At 38.4% G+C, this 14,780-nt stretch overlaps 1 protein-coding gene and 1 non-coding gene across 4 annotated transcripts in view; both read left to right on the top strand.

Moving 5' to 3' along the window:
- NAA15 (N-alpha-acetyltransferase 15, NatA auxiliary subunit) overlaps positions 1-14,780 on the top strand; it is a 98,334-nt gene that overhangs the window by 2,910 nt on the left and 80,644 nt on the right. The window lies entirely within an intron of this gene.
- LOC135277842 (U6 spliceosomal RNA) lies at positions 14,153-14,261 on the top strand. The gene has a single exon (XR_010345423.1). It is a non-coding gene; the product is annotated as a U6 spliceosomal RNA (small nuclear RNA).

Here is a 14,780-nt window from a genome sequence, read left to right as displayed (position 1 = left end):
CACTTTGGGAGGCCGAGGCGGGTGGATCAGAGATCGAGACCATCCTGGTCAACATTGTGAAACCCCGTCTCTACTAATACAAAAAAATTAGCTGGGCATGGTGGCGCGTGCCTGTAATCCCAGCTACTCAGGAGGCTGAGGCAGGAGAATTGCCTGAACCCAGGAGGCGGAGGTTGCGGTGAGCCGAGATCGCGCCATTGCACTCCAGCCTGGGTAAAAAGAGCGAAACGCCGTCTCAAAAAAAAAAAAAAAAAAAAAAAATTTGTAGCTTTTGTTTTAACACTCAAAACTTGCCATCCAGTAACAAAAATTTGTATTTTTTAATCGTTCTTTTTTTTTGAGTATTTTTTACCTATAGATGCAGACACCAAGGATAATGAGAGCTGATTGTATATATTTCTGTGCAGTGTTATCCCATATATAGACTGCACCACTACAGTTAGGCTACAGAACAGTTGCAGCAGTCCAAAGTACCTACCCCTCTGTTGCCCTTTTAGAGTCATATCCATCATCTGTCCCACCTCCTTCCCATCCCCTCCAGCAACCACTACAGGTCCTCTATTTGTATAATTTTGTCATTCCCAGTGTGTTTACTAAAAATAATCATACAGTATACAACTTTTTGGGTTTAGAGATGGCGTCTTCCTCTGTTGCCCAGGCTAGAGTGTAGTGGCTATTCACAGGCTCTGTCACTAGGGTCCTGCAACTTCAAACTCCTGGGATCAAGGAATCCTCCCTCTTCAGGCTCCAGCATAGCTGGGATGACTATAGATCTACTGCATCCAGCTAATAGTTTATTCCTCTTTATTGCTGAGTAGTATATCATGATATGGATGTACCACAATGTGTTTAACCATTCGTAGAGTAGCAATTTTTGATTAAACATCTTAAATAATTTTTTTTGTGGTAGTGTTAGTGGGGTAAAAACCTGTAAGCTCATTGCTAAAATCACAATGCTGAAGATTTATTGATAAGTTATATGTAAGAGAAATGTGAAAAGCACTAAATGAAAGAAAAGTAAAGGAGGTAAAATATCCTTTTTGTTCTCATAAATTAGGAATGAAGAAAGTATTACTGACCAAAAGTATAGTATTGATTTTTTGAAATTGCTTCTGTTTCTTGAGATTTGGTAGTAAGTTAGTGCTTTTGATTTTAAGATTTTTTTTTTTCCCTGTCTGATAAAGGAAATGTTGGACATACTGTGATGTGTGAACTGTGTGTAATTAAGCTTTGCTAGGTTGGTAACTTTTTTTTTTTTTTTTAATGAGACCGAGTTTCACTGATGTTGCCCAGGCTGGAGTGCAATGGTGTGATCTCAGCTCACCACAACAACTTCTGCCTTCTGGGTTCAAGCGATTCTCCTGCCTCAGCCTCCCTAGTAGCTGGGATTACAGGCATGCACCAGCATGCCCGGCTAATTTTGTATTTTTCGTAGAGACAGGGTTTCCCCATGTTGGTCAGGCTGGTGTCGAACTCCTGACCTCAGGTGATCTGCCCGCCTTGGCCTCCCAAAGTGCTGGGATTACAGGTGTGAGCCACCGTACCTGGCCAGTTGGTAACTTGTTAAATCATTCCTGTAGCATTCAACTTTTGAGCTGCTACTTTCTTAGTTGTACTGTACTTGTTATGATAGGTAGGAAATGATGTTAGTTTGTATTTCAAAATAATCATGCTTTTTCCTTAATTTTTTAATGGAAACCTGGTTTACACATAAGTTTGCAAGAATGAGTTTCTGCAGCAGATTTGCCTGGCTTAATCTAATCTAGTTGATAACTAAAATTCAGTTTTGTTGTATATTTTCCCTTCTTTTTTTCCAATATTACTCTACTGTTTTCTGACTAAAGCATTGTTATAAGTTAGTCAAAATGTTTGCATAATGTTTCTTGCTGATAATTTGTCTAGAAAAAGGACAGGATGAATTTAATGTGATACATACTGTGTAAGAGTTTATTTTATTTTATTTTATTTATTGAGATGGAGTCTTGCTCTGTTGCCCAGGCATTTTATTTATTTATTTATTTTATTTATTGAGACAGAGTCTTGCTGTGTCACCCAGGCATTGATTGATTGATTGATTGAGATGGAGCCTCGCTCTGTTGCCCGGGCTGGAGTGCAGTGGCATGATCTCAGCTCACTCCAACCTCCGCCTCCCTGGTTTAAGAGATTCTCCTGCCTCAGCCTCCTGAATAGCTGGGACTACAGGCACCTGCCACTACACCTGGCTAATTTTTATGTTTTTAGTAGAGATGGTGTTTCACCATGTTGGTCGGGCTGATTTTAAACTCCTGACCTTGTGATCCCCCTGCCTTAGCCTCCCAAAGTGCTGGGATCACAAGCGTGAGTCACCGTGCCTGGCCTATTTATTTTTTGAGACAGAGTTTTGCACTATAGCCCAGGCTGGAGTGCAGTGGTGCGATCGTGGCTCACTGCAACTTCTACCTCCCGAGTTCAAGTGATTCTCATGCCTCAGCGTCCCACGTAGCTGGGATTACAGGTGTCTGCCATCACACCCAGCTAATGCATTTTTTTGTATTTTTAGTATAGGTGGGATTTCACCACATTGGCCAGGCTGGTCTTGAACTAGTGACCTCAAGTGTTCTGCCCGCCTTGACCTCCAAAAGTGCTGGGATTACAGGTATGAGCCACCGTGCTCAGCCCTATGTAGGAGTTTAAGACTTACTTGTGTTTGCCAGAAGCTTTTTTTTTTTTTAATTACAAAATGTTTTAACTTCTTTGGAAAATTAAATCGTTAGAAAATTGTGGCCTTTGCCTAACGTTGATGCTATTTGTTTGTCTAAAAGTTTGAGGATGTTCCCAGATTTTTACACCACTTTGTTAGGATCTAGGTTAAGGGTAGGGAAAATGAGGTTGCCAGGGTAGAATGAAATCCACACCTTAGATTTTAACCCGCTTGGAAAAGGTGGACGTACCCTAATGCCTTCCAATGAAGTGTTGGTAGGTTGGTTGCTGTTGTTGCTGCTTCCTTCTCTTTTTTGCTCTTCAGATGTTAATAACAGTTATAAGAAAAATCTAAGTTGGGAATAGGTAAAATATTGTACATCAATACATGTAGTTTTGGACTTTAGCCTGAATGACTTACATTGTTAGTTATAAGTCTAAAGGACAGAATTTTTCTTTCGTAGAAAAGTGATGAGAGCAGTTAGCATAGCATCATGGTTATGTTTGTGATTTGTCACTATTTGCCAGGTAAAATGAGAAATCTGTCATTTGCCAGGCTCTGCTCTAGTTGCTTTACAGTAAAGCACTGCACAGTAGAATTTTCTGTGATGATGGAAATATTTGTTATCTGCTCTAATATGATAGCCATTGACCATGTGTAGTTTTTTTTTCTATTTTCTTTTCTTTCTTTTTTTTTTTTTTTGCTCACCTTCAACTGTCTTGATCAAGTTATATGTTTGTTTTTTTCCTTAAGACAGGGTCTAACTCACCCAGGCTGGAGTGCAGTGGTTTGGTCACGGTGAGCCACCGTGCCCTGCCTGGCCACATGTAGTTGTTGCACACTTGAAATATGGCTAGTGCAACTGAGGAAATGATTTTTTTAATTAATCTTGGCTGGACGTGGTGGCTAATGCCTGTCATTCCACCACTTTGGGAGGCCGAGGCTGGTGGATCACTGGATGTCAGAAGCTGGAAACCAGCCTGGCCAACATGGTGAAACCCTGTCTCTTAAAAAAAAAAAAAAAAAAAAAAAAGGAAAAGAAGAAGAAAAATTAATTTAAATTCAAATAGTCACATGTGGTGAATGGTTACCATTTTGGATACAGCATGCTCAAAACTTGTCAAGGTGGGGACATTTTTATTAAGGAAACAGACTGAGATTAAGGTCAACAGCTAGTGTTACAGTCTGGAATGAAACTTTTTTTTCTTTTCAGGGCACTTAACATCACACCTGCCTAGTGTGTAACTGTTTAGGGGAGGGGTGTAGGAGGAGGGGGAGGGAATTCTTTGTTAGGCAAAGGAGTTGTAATAATTATTAGGTGGCTGCATACATTGTATAATAGGTAAATTATTTTATGTGATTTATTGCCTTTGGGAAAGTTGCTATTTCTGCTAGTTAATGATACTTAGTTTAGCTTTAGTTGCTGATGAAATTTAGATTAGGAATTGTTAGCAAGTAGGTGAAGTAGGTGTCCATATGCACATGAAAGGTTAACTGATTTAAATTAAATTTCTTTGTGACAGAATTACAGTTTTGCAACTAAGAGTGGACAGTAACTTTGAAATTGGTTTTAATATACTTTTGCTTGTACTGTATATATTTAGACTATAACAAAAGAAAAACAAAAAATGGGAACAAAGTTTGGTCTGCTCTGAAGTCCCCTTCTGTACATAGTAGGTAATCATAAGTTTAAACTAGTATAAATTTCTCCTTAAAAGTATACTAGAAGGCCGGGCGCGGTGGCTCAAGCCTGTAATCCCAGCACTTTGGGAGGCCTAGGCGGGTGGATCATGAGGTCAAGAGATCGAGACCATCCTGGTCAATATGGTGAAACCCCGTCTCTACTAATACAAAAAATTAGCTGGGCATGGTGGTGCATGCCTGTAATCCCAGCTACTCAGGAGGCTGAGGCAGGAGAATTGCCTGAACCCAGGAGGCGGAGGTTGCGGTGAGCCGAGATCGCGCCATTGCACTCCAGCCTGGGTAACAAGAGCGAAACTCCGCCTCAAAAAAAAAAAAAAAAAAAAAAAAAAAGTATACTAGAAAACAAAATTCAGTTTTGCTATTTTATGTATGTATATGCAACGTATATATAATTCTTACAAAAATTACAAAATAATTTGTCTATCAAAATCTAGTGAGAAGTAAAAATCTTTTAATAGTGTGGTAAATTTATTCTTTGCTTGCTTTTTAAATTTATTTGTTAATTAAGCTTCATTTAAATTTAAATAGTCACATGTCGTGAACGGTTACCATTTTGGACACAGCATGCTTTATTTAGAGTCCTTTCTTTTCTTTTTTTTTTTTTTTTTTTGAGATGGAGCTTTGCTTTTGTTACCCAGGCTGGAGTGCAATGGCACGATGTCGGCTCACCGCAACCTCCGCCTCCTGGGTTCAGGCAATTCTCCTGCCTCAGCCTCCTGAGTAGCTGGGATTACAGGCACACGCCACCATGCCCAGCTAATTTTTTTTGTATTTTTAGTAGAGATGGGGTTTCACCATGTTGACCAGGATGGTCTTGATCTCTTGACCTCGTGATCCGCCCGCCTCGGCCTCCTAAAGTGCTGAGATTACAGGCGTGAGCCACAGCGCCCAGCCCTAGAGTCCTTTCTTAATTCTCAAATCTTTTCAAGGTGGGGATATTTTTATTATTTGTATGTGTTTGAGACTAGGATCTCACTGTGTTGCCCAGGCTAGGCCTGAGCTCAAGTGATCCTCCTGCTTCAGCCTCTCAGATATCTGAGATTATGGTACATGCTACTGCACCTGGCCTGTTTGCTTACTTTTTAACTTTTGCTTTTCTGGAGTGAGATGTATGAATGAACAAATAAATACATGTTTTTGTTTTAAACTGACAAAGCATGTGTTTTTAAAATTCTGTATTGTGTTAGAAACCTGAAATGTCTTTAAAAATGATTCTTTGGTTTCAAGAGTGTGGGTTAAAAATACTTGTGCAGAGTAACCACGGTTCAGTTTTCAATAGTAGTAGATGGACAGTACTGTGTTTTCAGAAAAGCAAGACTAAAGCTTAAAAGGGAACTGAATTTAATGTTCCATTCTTTAGATGTGTCAAAGCCTTGCAGTACTGGGTCATTATTGGGGCTCAGACTAGTTATTTGATAATAGAATTGCCATCCAAACTATTGCTTTCAAGCACTGGTTAAAGGACAGTTTCCAGAGAGGCAGGCATGGTGGTACTCAGTGTGATTGGAGGACTGGAGAGATACTGTCCAGCTGGCCTCAACTGAAGGGATCTCTCTCCTTAGTGTGCGGTCTTATATCCTTTAATATTTCTGCTTCTGACAATGCAGTTCTGACAGAGCATTGATTCAAATATATCTTCTTTCTTCTTCATAAAAGCATATTTGGACACAAAAAGCTAAGTCATATAAAGGATCATATGCAAAGCACTATCCAGAATTTTCTCCCCCAAATATTTTTATTTTTACTTTTAATTTTATTTTTATTATTTTTTGAGACAGAGTCTCGCTCTGTCACCCAGCCTGGTATGCAGTGGCACAATTTTAGTTTACTGCAGTCTTCACCTCCTGGGTTTAAGCGATTCTCCTACCTCAGTGTCCTGAATACCTGGGATTTCAGGTGCACACCACCATACTGGCTAATTTTTGTATTTTTAGTAGAGACAGGGTTTCACCATGTTGGCCAGTCTGGTCTCAAACTCTAGACCTTAGGGTGATCCTTCCACCTTGGCCTCCCAAAATCTTGGGATCACAGGCGTGAGCCACCGTGCATGGCCTAATTAAAAAAAAAATTTTTTTTTTTTGAGACAGGGTCTCACTCTGTTGCCCAGGCTGGAGGGCTGGAGTGCAGTAGTGTGATCTTGGCTCACTGCAACCTTTGCTTCCTGGGTTCAAGCGATTCTCCCACCTTAGCCTTCTGGGTAGCTGGGACTACAGGACATGCCACCACACTTGGCTTAAAGAGGTGTCCTTTATATGTTATTTCGAGATGTTCCTTGGCTAGCAGTTGGTCCTTCTCAACCTTATTTTCTTATTTCTTACTTTATTCTTATTTATCACCATCTGACACTTACTTGTATATTTATCGGGTACTTTCCACAATTAAAATGTAGGTTTTGTGAAGATAAGGACTTCTGTTAATGGCTGTGTTCACATTGGTTAAAATGATGTACCATAGTAGATGTATAATAAATATTTGTTATGTGAAGTGAATGTGAGAACAGTGGTTACAAGGCAAGAGAGAAAGATCTTTGGATTGTGTGCGTGCATAAATTTTTGGAGAGGGGAGTTAAGCTGGTCTTTGGCGTTGCAGAGTACATTATTATATGAAATAATTGTAGGATATTGGGCAGAGCCTGTATTATCTGGTAAGACTTTGAAGTTTAATTTATGAATGAGCCATAGTATTTGTTTACATACCCTTTCTCTCATCACAAAAGCATAATAAGAGGAAAATTTTATTATTGTTTCTTTGGTTTTGGCATTGGAGGAGAAATGGCATCAGGATTAAATGAGTTTGTTGTGAGGAGTCTGCTGCTGAATTAGAATCTTCAGGCAGTAGGGCTCAGTCATATGTCATTTCATAAAGCTTTACAACTGATTCTGAAACAAAGTCAGGGTTGATGACTGCTATATATGATATTAAGAAATACACTTATAAAGTGTAAAATATAAAATGTTAGAAGAGCTGGGCGCAGGGATGCATGCCAGCTACTCGGGAGGCTGAGGCAGCAAGATTGAGCCCAGTAGTTCAAGGCTGTAGTTTGTGATAATTGCACCTGTGAATTGCTACTGCACTCCAGCCTGGGCACCATAGGGAGATTCTGTCTCTTTAAAAACAAATTAGAAGGTAAATAATTGTAGTGTAGAGTTGCTTGGTATTTATCAGAAAATTTAAAAATCAAGTTTAATTCTTGGTATGCTGGGAAGCTGATGTGGAAGAGAGAACAAGTCATTTAACAGTGAGCTTAGCCAGCAATCAGCATTCGTATCTAAATACAACTTTGCTCTCTATTTACAGGCGATATCCTGTTGAGACAAACTTAAGATTCTTAGTGAAAAATGGTTTTGAAAAGAATGTCAGTTGCCAGTTCTTATAGTAAGAAGGGTGAGTGAAGAGACTTAAATTCAGTGATAGTTCTCAGTATAAATATTAGGGTGTGGAGGGAATTTTATGCTGTGGTTGTATTCTTGACTTTTGGAAATTTCCCTGAAATGTCAGCTGTAGGCTTAAAATCTAAGCTGTTTTATGATACATGCTGTACAAACTTGTATTAAAGTTGTAACTTTAAGAACACTAGTCCAACTTGTTGCATGGATTTTTTTCCTTCTAGGTAAGGTAGGAAATTAGATTGTTCACTACTTAATATGGCATTAAAATAATCCCTTACACTTTTAATTTAGTTAAAGCAATCTTTTCTTTCCTTGTTACTTAGAAGTAAAATAGCTTGTAATCCCATTGCTTTGGGAGGCCAGTGTGGAAGAACTCTTGAAGCCAGGAGTTCAAGACTGTCCTGGGCAACATACCAAGGGCCTGTCTCTGTAAAATATAAAAAAGTTAGCTGGGTATGTGGTGGTGGTGTAAACCTGTAGTTCCAGCTACTTGGGAGGCTGAAGTGGAGGACCTCTTGAGCCTAGGAGTTCAAGGCTACAATGAGCTATGATCATGCCACTATACTCCAGCCTGCGTGACACAATGAGACCTTGTCTGGAAAAAAAAAAAAAGTAAAATAAAAATTGCAGTTTAAGAAATAAATGATGGAGAAGTGGATGTTTTTGTTATCTGATGGGCTCTACTACACTGCAGTTTTCTTTGGTTAGTATAGTATGAACAAATCTTCAATTGAAATCATATGAAATTTCTACTAAAACCCCTTGGGGAAATAATATTATTTGAAGCCAGTAATATTTTTAATCTTAAAGAGTCCATTTGATTTTATTACAGAGGAGATTGTGTAAACATTCCTGAGTGGCATCTATAAGAGTTGTTTTATCTGATTACGTAAAACAAGAAGTGAAAGTTTGCTTTTAAAAATAATAGACCTGGGGGAAAAAGAGCCTAGCCTTGGTTGGTTGTCTGCTTTTACAGTTGGTTGCTGTTGCAATTCAAAAACTTTTTTTTCTCTCACGATAAAATGGTACTCTATTTTTCAGAGAGAACTCATTGGATGGTACAAGATTACCTTTAATTATCAATGCTTGAGGACCAAGTCAGAGTTTTTAAAAAGGGGAACATGAAGCAAAACAGTATATATTTAGTATCTATTTTGAGCCAGATTTTATGCCAGACTTTTTACATGTTTGCTGATACAAACTTTGTGATATTCCCTTCAGGAGATTATAAGTATAGCCAATACTTAATGACTGCATTGTTACAGTATGTTTCTAAATGCTATGTATACAGGTAATTCTCTTGTTCTGGACATACAGATTCCTAAAAGTCCCTGCACTTTGCAAAGTCATGCAATAAAAACCACAGGGCTTATGGGAAAAATGAGGTTGGCCACAACATTCAAAAACATTATTAGTGGCAGATCAAAAACAAAGATAATAGTAAAAATGGTAGTAGTGTTTTACATACGTTAAATGATTAACAAATACATTAATACTATGATGTAAATATTGTACTTTACCTTGGAAAAGATAGTGCTTGCTTGCAGAATTAGGTGTCTGAAGGATTACAGTTTGTGAATTATTGTGAAGTGGGGAAAGTAGGTAAACTGAAATCTGATGGAAAGTTGTAACATCATATGTGGATGGGTGTGGTTCATTGTGGCTCACAACGTACAAGGTGAACTGAGGTAGTGGTAGATGTTTGAGGTGTGTGTCTAGGTGCTGCTGTGCATGCCTCTGAGACTTGTTTTTTCTGGATGCTGTTTTCTGTGTTCATCTAGAGTTTCTAACAGATGAAATTCACAGAAGCAAACATGAAATTTAAAATACTCAAAATGCATCAGTTGTTTTGGAGCCAATGTGTGTTTTAAAAGCAAGCATTATAACAGAATTTGACTGTATGTGATTTAACTTAGAGTTGTAGAGATCATATAGCCTGTGTTTGAGTAGTTCTTAACTCTGTAGTATGGGTGTTTACTAAGAGCCCTGATCTTGCATCTAGTACCTTAGATAGTGCCACATTCTTCGAGGTCTCAGGTTGTCACTACCACTAAATGAAAACTAAGGAGACTTAAGCATCTTCCAACTGTTTCTTCGTTAGGGAAGCTTTATTTTGTTTTGTTTTTGAGATGTAGTCTCCCTGTGTCGCCAGGCTGGAGTGCAGTGGCATAATCTTGGCTCACTGTGACCTCCACCTCCCAGGTTTAAGTGATTATCCTGCCTTCAGCCTCCCAAATAGCTGGGACTACAGGTGAGCACCAACATGCCCAGCTAATTTTTGTATTTTTGGTAGAGATGGGGTTTCACCATGTTGGCCAGGATGATCTTGATCTCTTGACCACAGCCTCCCAAAGTGCCTCACCCGGTTTAGGGAAGGTTTTGATAGAGGCTAATTTATCCTAAAGATTTCTGTGGGGAGACTAAGTAACGTTTTAAAACCCAGGAAATAGGCCAGGCATGATGGCTCACGCCTGTAATCTCTGTACTTTGGGAGGCAGAAGTGGTAGGATCTTTTGAGCCCAGGAGTTTTAGGTCAGCCTGGGCAACATGGTGAAACCACATCTGTACAAAAATACAAAAATTAGGCAGGCGTGGTGCGCACCTGTAATCCCAGCTACTCGGGAGGCTGAGGTGGGGGATTGCTTGAGCCTGGGAGGTCCAGGCTTCAGTGAACAGTGTTCATGCCACTTCACTCCAGCCTGAATGACAGAGTGAGACATCATTAAAAGACAAAACAAAACTCAGTTGGCAAATCTGAGTAAAAGAGAAAAGGAATACTTCTCTAAACTCTACTTCACAGATTAGGTAGTGAGATATGTATATAAGTGCACAGTAAATGGTAAAGCACATGTATTATTAGTGCTTGCTCTTTCGTAGATGTAGTCTATTTTAAACTTTAGCTTTTCCACTGAATGATCTCATCTTTGGATTATGTTATACTTAATTCTGGGTCTTGTATTCTGTTTGATGTTTTTATTTGCTTAATTTTTTTTACTTAAGAGAGTTTATATTTTTGTTAGTTACCTTTATATTATACCTTTAAAAATCCTCTTAGTCTTTAAAAAAAATATTTAGGTTTCTTCTGTTTGGTTTATCAGCTTTAAATTAGAGCCATTTAGTTTCATTTTTTTATGTGTGAGCTCTTATTCCAGTTTTTTTTTGGTCTCTTTTCCTGTGATTTTTTTGAAATTATATTTACTTTGTGAGAGTATGCCATTTTACATACTATTCTTCCTCATCAATACCTTTGTTTTAAATTTAGTACTACAATATCATAGTTTTTTTTTTTTTTTTTTTTAAGTCCAGATTGAGTTTAATTTTTTTTTTTTGAGACAGTCTCACTCTGTCGCCCAGGCTGGAGTGCAATGGTGCAATCTCAGCTCACTGCCACCTCCGCCTCCTGGGTTCAAGCGATTCTCCTGCCTCAACCTCCTGAATAGTTGTGACTACAGGTGCTCACTAACATGTCTGGCTAATTTTTTTTTTTTTTTTTTTTTTGGTATTTTTAGTGGAGATGGGGTTTCACCATGTCGGCCAGGCTCGTCGAACTCCTGACCTCGTGATCGGATCTTTTCTTGAAGTTCTCAATCACTTTTTGGTTGGATAAAGCTCATCATCTAGTAGCTTCCTCAGGGATGCTTGTGGAACTATTTCTTAAATTTTTACATGTTTAAATTGTTTCCTGTATCCTTGATATTTGAAGGACAGGTTGGCTAGATATAAAATATTTGATTCACATCCTCTTAAGTTTCTTGAAAATATTATCCTGCTTTTATCTTGCTTGTGTCGCTGATGCCAACCTGATTTCTTAGTATATGACTTGGTTTTTTTCTTAAACATCCAAGAAACTTTCTTGAGTTACAGCTTTGAGTATTGGTAGTTTTGTTCTGTTTCATTCTTCAGATCTTTGACAGTTGGATTTTATTTGCCTCTCTTCTTTTTTTTTTGAGAGGGAATCTCGCTCTGTCTCCCAGGTTGGAGGGGAGTGGTGCTATCTCAGCTCACTACAACCTCCACCTCCCAGTTTCAAACAGTTCTCCTGCCTCAGCCTCCCAAGTAGCTGGGATTATAAGCATGTGCCACCGTGCTTGGTTAATTTTTGTATTTTTAGTAGAGACAGGGTTTCACCATGTTGGTCAGGCTGGTCTTGAACTCCTGGCTTCAAGTGATCCGCCTGCTTTAGACTCCCAAAGTTCTGGGATTACAGGTGTGAGCCACCGCACCTGTCCTCTTTCTTCTATATGTATGACTTTTCTTTGATTCTTTTCACTTTTATTTCTTTTTCATTTACATAAGAGCATTCCTATTTTCTATCTCTTTAGGGCATATCTGTTCTCTCTAGGGCATCTTCTGTAATTTAGTCTTCATTTAAGTTCAGTTTGTTTGTGTTTTGCAAGTTCCTGTTATTTGTCTACTCTGTTTAAAATTGAGTTTTTTATTTGAGGTGTTCTTTTATGTCTGCATTTGTTAATTAATTACTGCATTTGTGATGGAGTATTGTATTACATCTTTCCTCTATATAGCTAGGGTTTTTGGTGTGTATTTCCATCTGCCAAAGTTTTTTTTTTAAGATGGAGTCTTGCTCTGTTGCCCAGGCTGGAGTGCAGTGGCACGATCTTGGCTCACTGCAACCTCTGCCTCCCGGGTTCAAGCGATTCTCCTGCCTCAGCCTCCCAAGTAGCTGAGAGTATAGGTGCGCACTGCCATACCCGGCTAATTTTTGTATTTTTAGTGGAGATGGGGTTTCACCCTGTTGGCCAGGCTGTTCTCGAACTCCTGACTTTGTGATCCGCCCACCTCAGCCTCCCAAAGTGCTGGAATTACAGGTGTGAGCCACTGCACCTGGCTGTGCCCAAGTTTTTTACTTTTTATTCCTTATAAGTAATTTGGTATGAATGCTGAGTCATTTTTTCTGTTCAGGTTGTTTGTATTGGATTTTACTGGACCAACAATATTGTTATCTTATTTTGTCTTATTTTGTGATGCGGTTGGGGTGGCCTTCTCAGACTCTTAGTTCAAGAGCACTCTGATTTGTTGCCACTGTGAAATGTAGTTTTAAACATAAATTAACACCCTCCTCCCCCACCGTAGTTCTATTTTGTTTTAGTAGGCCGTTCATCCTCTGGTCACTTCCTTTTTTCCCTTTATCATAAACCCTCCAGATGACACCTCCTCCTCTCTCCCAGAAACTGCCTTGCTAAAACTGTCGCTTTTGATCTTACCTACTTTCTAAGTGTATTCTTTCTGACTTCCCAGTAGCTATTGCTCTATCATGTCTCAGATGGACTGTCAGTACTTTCTCTCAGATGGATCCCTCTCCTGAGGGTAAATCCTAGGTCATACTACATGTAATTCAGTTACCACTAAGACTCTGCTGTGTTGCTCTTGTGGACGGTTCCCATTGAAGTTTCTGGTCTTGGATGTTTATGCTCTTAACATGTGAATTGGAGTTTTTAGTTGTTTCATCTCCTTATAATGCTGTGGGGTTAGCCATGGATGATTTTATTTGCTCTCTTTCTTGGCATGTATTTTTTTTTTTCTGCTATTGACAATGTGCATTTTGAACCTGTATGGTTATTATGAGGATTTATGGAGTGTTTAGAAATTAGAGGATGGCTGTTAACCTCTAGGGACTTAATCCATGTTTTTTATGTGTTATACTTGAAAATATTTGTTTGCTTTAAAATAATTTGCAATTCATGTTTTATATAATTGGATAATTGATTATACTTCTGTTTCTGTGTCCCCATAACCATACTATTGTTCTCTCTTCAAACTCTCTTGGAAGTATTTGTCATGGAACTAATTATGAAGTTTTGTTTTATAGCTGTCTGTCAATCATGTGTATAATCCTTGTTTTGCAGACTTCTACTCATATTAAGCAGGAATCTGAAATGCCCCTTTAATGTTCTTTCTTCAAGTGACATAATTTCATGCTACAAAATAAATGAAATTAAAATCTGGCACATTTTATGATACATTAACAAGAGTATAGTATTCAGAAAGCAGATGGTGATTGTTACACTCAATTCTGCTTTCTAGTAAGACCATATCTGTAATTTTCACTTCTGGATTCAAAACAGAAGTGCAGACCAATGACACCCTAATGCTTGAACTCCACAAAAAATATTGGTGTATCCTAATACATCCTGATTGTAAAGAGAAAAAAAAAATTGATGTAAAATTCTTACAGATCTTTCTTGTCTTATTCTGAGACTATGTATTTCTTTTTAATTTTAAGATGCTTTTCTTTAGTGAAATAATAAATGCCAAAAATTTTTTAATGACTTATTTGGAAAAATAAAAATTCAGTAATTCCATTTCAGTTCCCCAGTTCGTTTGTTTGAAATGCTATTATAATAGTTTTTAAAAATATAGAGTGTTTTATTTGGCAGCACATATACTAAAATTTGAATAATACAGAGAAGATTATTAGCATGGCCCCTTCACAAAGATGACATGTAAATCATGAAATATTCTATATTTTTTAATATAAAAACAAAATATAGAAATATGGGAACAATATTATCATCAGCTTCATAGAGTGGTCTAAAATGTCAAAGGAGGCTGGGCATGGTGGCTTATGCCTGTAATCCCAGCATTTTGGGCAGTTGAGGCAGGCAGATCACCTAAGGTCAGGAGTTCGAGACCAGCCTGGCTCATAGCAAAACCGCATCTCTACTGAAAATACAAAAATTAGCTGGCGTGATGGTGTTCACCCACAATCACAGGTACTCATAAGGCTGAGGCAGGAGAATCAGTTGAACCTGGGCTGATTCAATCAGTTGAATCAGGTGAAGGTTGCAGTGAGCCAAGATTACGCCCACTGCACTCCAGTGTAGGTGATGGACCATCTCAAAAACAAAAAAAAAACCCAAAGGAGCTTAAAATTTTCATATAAGAAACAGCTGAAAGAGCAAAGATGTTTAGCTTGAATAAAAGAAAACTGAACTCTTACAGAGCTAGAATCCCTTATCCAGTTAGAGGGTGATGTTTTGGATCAGTAT

This window comes from Aotus nancymaae, unplaced genomic scaffold (genome assembly GCF_030222135.1).
Source record: "Aotus nancymaae isolate 86718 unplaced genomic scaffold, 86718_ANA_hifiasm-v0.15.2.pri h1tg000033l, whole genome shotgun sequence".
NCBI classification, from domain to species: Eukaryota; Metazoa; Chordata; class Mammalia; order Primates; family Aotidae; genus Aotus; species Aotus nancymaae.
This window is presented reverse-complemented; position numbering and strand designations above follow the sequence as displayed.